We start from the raw sequence: 5,583 nt of genomic DNA, 5'->3' as shown, positions 1-5,583 counted from the left end.
GCTCTACAAGTCATTAGGTAGAGTGAAGTATTTCTTACTTTCATTGATGATTACTCATATAAGGTATGGGTATACCCCACCAAGGAGAAGTCAAAAGTCTTGGCTATGTTTCTATGTTGGCTTGCTTTTGTTGAGAAGTAGTCTAGGTAAAGGCTAAAATGCCTACAATCTGACAATGGGGATGAGTATGTATCTAAGGCCTTTGAATATTTTTGTGATGAGAGGAATATTTAGTGCCAATTGACCACCTAGTGTACCCCACCCTAGAATTGCGTATGAACATGAAGTTTTAGGAGCAAGTCCATAATATGCTTAGTCGAGTAGGCTTACTGCATCACTTTTGGGTTGAGGTAGTTACTACTACCATACATTTGATTAATCAATCTCCATGCACTACTCTTAACTATCAGGTTGCAGAGGAGGCATGGTTTGGAAAATCTCCATCATATGCTCATTTGCGTGCCTTTGAGGCTTTATGCCATGTTCCCAAGGACAAGCGCAATAAGTTGGATTCTAAGTTCGTAAAATGCATCTTTCTTGGTTATGGGGATGCAAGTGAGATGGGCTTTGCCTATGAGATCCATAGGCTCGAAAGGTCATCCATAGCTATGATATTGTTTTCCATGAGGAGAAAATGCATAAGCACCTTGAGCATGTCATTAAGGTCCATAGGGTGATATTTTGGGAGGAGTCTGTTGTTATTATACAGCTAGCTAGACAACTTGTAGCAATGATGCTCTAGTGGCCGTGGATGGTATGTTGATTACTGGAAGTGCTCATGATGAGTTGGATGCCTTAAAAAGTCAGCTCAAGAAGAGCTTTGAGATGAACAACATGGGATGGGCCTCATATATTCTTGGGATGTATATCATGTGTGATCTCTCTAAGGGGCTCCTTTACTTATCATAGAAGAAGTACATCCAGAAGGCCCTTCAGTGGTTTCATATACATGAAGTTAAGCCTATTCGATATCCTTTACCTTCTCATATGTGTGCATATCTGCTTGTGTATTAATTACACTATGACAATACTCGCATATGTGTACACGTGTACACTGCAAGTGTGGTGGCAAGTACCTATCACTATCACTTTATTATTTATTCTTTTAGTGATATTTGAATAAAGGAAAGGCTATTGTGACTGTTGGAGTTCCCACATCTTGTGTCTCTCTTTCTTGCTCTTGCTCCTTCCACTATAGCTCTTGCTTCCGCTCTGTGCTTCCACTTCAAGTTCACTCCCTTCAACTAGTATCAAAGCCATTGCACCAGCATTGAGGAGCTCAACTCACCATTGCTTCCACTTGTGGAGAAAATATTCAGCTCACAGTTTCAATTGCAGCCATGGATTCTCCCCCCCCCCCTCTCGAGGTATGATTCACTGCTCTTCTTCTTCCCCATGATACCAGACCTCTTGAGGCTTACTTCAACCCTTCCCCTTGCCCCAATCATCATTTCTCTAAGCCCCAATGTGGGCAAAAAAGGCAACAGCAACAACAACAACATCAATGTGATTTGTACCTGTTTGATGCCCCTCATCTCCCTAACAGTCTCAGTTCCATCCTCCAACTCCTATCACTCCTCTTGGCTCTTAGCAATCTTTGGAATCATCCCTGATATCTTTGATGTGAGTTCGGGCATCGATTGGAGCTATTGGGATCGACCATTGATTAATAGTTTGTGACAAATTTCTATCATCAGAATAGCACTTCATTCATTGTTTGAAGGTCACTTATGCTTCCGAGAATGTCGATCATCTGGGGATATCATGCCAATGTGTTGGAATGCTATGTGATTGATTTGAGTACTATTTTGCTCAATTTTACATAGGTTTTTATTGCTATAATAACTAGGGCTAAAGCTCATTTAATCAGTGAAATACATACCTATTGCTCTCGGGTGCTTTACCGACTACTTGGGTTGATGTACCAATGATTATGGTTTATGTTACATGCATGGTTATGCTTTTGGATTGCCTTTGAGCTGAGATTGAAGCTTTGAATCTTGACATTGATTATTATTCATTGTTATGTATAGTTATTTGATGCTGTAGGAAGCACTTTGCAAGTTACTTGGGTCAGATGCTCCCGGATATATGCTACTTGGATCTTGGATGTATGGATACCTTCCACATGATGTTTTGAGCTTTGTTTTCTTGTCTGGCATTCGAGTTTCATTCCAGTGGGAGGAACTTCTTGACATTTAGATATTACATTGAGCATTTGGTTACATAGTTGAGCTTGAGGGTCTTACAGCGAGATCGTGGGACTTGGTGAAATGTATATGCTCTTGTCATTCTTTATGTACACAGTTGATGCTTAGTGGGCTAATCTGACATTACTTTTGGGCTGACACCTATCTCTGTCACAATGTTTTCAACGATATATGCATCTTGGTTGGTTATGTACTGAGCATCCATTATATTTCTCAGTCCGTGTGCTTTAGTTGGGTGTAAAGTCTAAGGCTATCCACATGCTTGTGTCACTCCTATCTCAAGCATTAGCTAGATTCCTAAGCCTTGCATCATGTGGAATATGCCATACATCTCATGTGATGATTGTCCATCTTCTTGGAACACTACCTTGTGGAAGTGTTTTAACAGGATACTTATGCATCTTATCGTCATTAAAAATGACATCATGGCCATGTAGTAGCATCTTAGACTTAGGATTCCATAAGTGATAGCCCATTTCTCCTGACACCCTATCTCTATGAAATATACACTTCTTAGACCTAGGATTAAGTTTACTTTGCTTGTCCTTAGGTACATGCATAAATTCTTCACAGCAAAAGATATGCAAGTGAACATAGGTAGGGCTCTTCTAAACCATAACTCCTATTATGGAATTTTGCATCCAATGTCTTACTCAAAGATATATTAATCAAGTGCACTAATGCTTTTGTAGCTTTAACCCAACACATTAGTAAGACTAGGATAAAAAAAGATATTACATAGACTCTATCTAGAATGGTCTTGTTCATCTTTTAGCTGCACCATTTTGACCAAGAATTTTATGAGTTGTCAACTCTCTTTTGATATTGGGTCTTGCATATAAGATTGTAAGGCAAGAGAAGTGTGTTCACTACCAGTGTTAGTTCCTAAGCACTTAAGATTCCTACCCCATTGATTATTTGCAAATGCTAATAACTTTTGAAATGTATACACACATTGCTATTCTTAGAAGAGGGTAAGTCCAAAACTCCCTAGTGGCATCATCTATGAAAGTGACCAACTATGAAGTAGGCTCTGTGCTTCCACATAGAAGTAGAGTCTAAGCTTAGCAAGCCCCTTCCTTAATCACACAAATAGCTCCCTTGCTTATGAGCATAAGTTGAGCCTTTGCTTATGAAGAACAAGTTGCCCTTGATCTTAAGCAACCCCCCTTGTGCTTGGATACATTTACATTAACCAAAACCTCTTCTTGAGCATTTTAAAACCATATTGTTTTTCTTTGAATCCAACCACGATTAGTTGTCCAAATAATCCAAATTGAGCTCAAAGTATGATGTTATGGCGGGCCCCAAATTGAGCATCTATGGCTCCTCAAACCACAACTCCTATTAAACTTAAATAGAGAGCTTAGTAAGGATATTAGTAGCTCTTTCCAATCTAGATAGCAAGCACAAATATCGCAAAAGAAGCTCAAACCTTCGACCTCATGACAAAGTTTCACTCTTGGGGATTCTCGCTCCAAGCATGAGCTCCCACTCATGTAGTTGTGATACCACTTAAAAGGGAAGCAATGGTGTGATGAGGAGTCAAAGCTATGAAGTGCAAGAGGGGAGAGAGAAGACTCACAAGCATTAGTGTGTACTTGTATAAGGAGTGCATGCCCAATTATTAGCTAGTGGCCCTTATCCTAACCACCTCCCACACCTTTTTCTACCAAGATATGCCCTCTTACCCATTCCACCACTACCTAGGTCACACCCATTCTACTTGCATCCTACTATTCTCATCTATCCTTCTCATCTCCACTACCCTCTACCTTTCCTCTATCCCTTGGCAAGATGGTAGTAGAAGTATAAAGGCATAGAATGGGTTGAAGGGTAGTGGCTCGGGTGGGTAGGGATGGATTGATATAGACTAGGGTAAGTGGGGTTAAAGGAGCCAAAAGTGGGCAAGATGGTTAGTGAAATACAAGCAACATAATGACCATCATTGCCCACATTGTTATAAACACCACCCTTTGTCCTCCACATCTATATAGGTACCTAACTTACTCATCAGTTTTGAAAACTACTTTACTAGAACTCACCACCAAGAATTTGTCCCAAATGGATGGAATGATGTTCTCTAAAATAGTAAAAAATCATGCACAAAAAATCAAGTACGTGGGATCTAAAGGGTTGAGAAATGTACTCTTATGGACAATAAAATACACATGCATGGAAAAGCACTTCCTCATTCTTGAAGGCATGCCAAAACAATTGTTCTTGAAAGGGTTTTTGTAGTGCTTCCATTATTGTATCAATGGGAAGATAAATATAAGTGGGAGCACACGAGAAAGCATGTGTTGGATAGTAAAACACACATGGACAAACACTTCCTCGTTCATAAAGGCATGCCAAACAATTATTCTTGAATGGATTCTTATAGTGTATCAAAGAGAGAGAGAGAGAGAGAGAGAGAGAGAGAGAGAGAGAGAGAGAGAGAGAGAGAGAGAGAGAGAGAGAGAGAGAGAGAGAACTTAATCTTGCAACGGACAATGCACAAAGAAGTGGAAGCACCTTATTAAAATCTATGTGTGCAAATCCATTTCCCACTCACTCATAGATTGTCTCCATATGCTACAAGATCCTTGTAGGTTGAGTTGCATCATAATTTTTTATGAAGACTTCTTTGGCTCAATGGGGGGTTGTCATCATCTAAGGATTGGGATGAAGAACCAACAACAATGCCACAATCTACCTAATTAAATTTTCTATGCAAGGAGGGGTTCTATTTATAGTTTTTGGAGCTAGTAGTAGCCTAGCATTGTTGCATCATTGATGCAAGCATCAATCATCAAACCTTGAAAGAGCATTTTCAAGGAACTTTTGAGAATAACATTTAGAATTATAACTAGAAGCTATGATAGTAAAGTTCCAAAAAGTTAGGAAGGTATAATTGGAAGCTTTGATAAAGTGCCGAAAAAGTTAGGAAGCAAGAATAACAACTCGTTTCTTTAATCTCTCACTATTTCTAAGATTGGAAACCCTTGAATCAAGGGTTTAGTCCTAAGATTAGGGTAGAACATGTGGCACAGTTAATCAATCTACATCTAGGAATGTTAATCATCATTTGTTCTTAGCTTTGACATTAGTTTTTGGTTATCTTATATTTAGTTCTTTGCACCTTAACTAGAAAATTGATCAAGGACATTTGCTATCAAGACAAAAGTTAAGGTCTAATATTCTTGCGCTAAGGCATACTAGAACTTGAATTCAAATTTAGTGCTTTGTGAAATGCACATTAGTTTAATTTGAAGCCAACTAAAGTAGAGGCGTTAGAAATATCGTAGAATGAGTAAAATTGAAAGAATATACAAATGATCAAAAGGGTTCTCAAAATCCATATAGTTTGGTAAAAGTTATAAAAACTCGT

This window comes from Lygodium microphyllum, chromosome 2 (assembly GCF_053477565.2).
Source record: "Lygodium microphyllum isolate KBCC chromosome 2, Lygodium_microphyllum_v1.1.10, whole genome shotgun sequence".
Classification (NCBI taxonomy): domain Eukaryota; kingdom Viridiplantae; phylum Streptophyta; class Polypodiopsida; order Schizaeales; family Lygodiaceae; genus Lygodium; species Lygodium microphyllum.
This window is presented reverse-complemented; position numbering follows the sequence as displayed.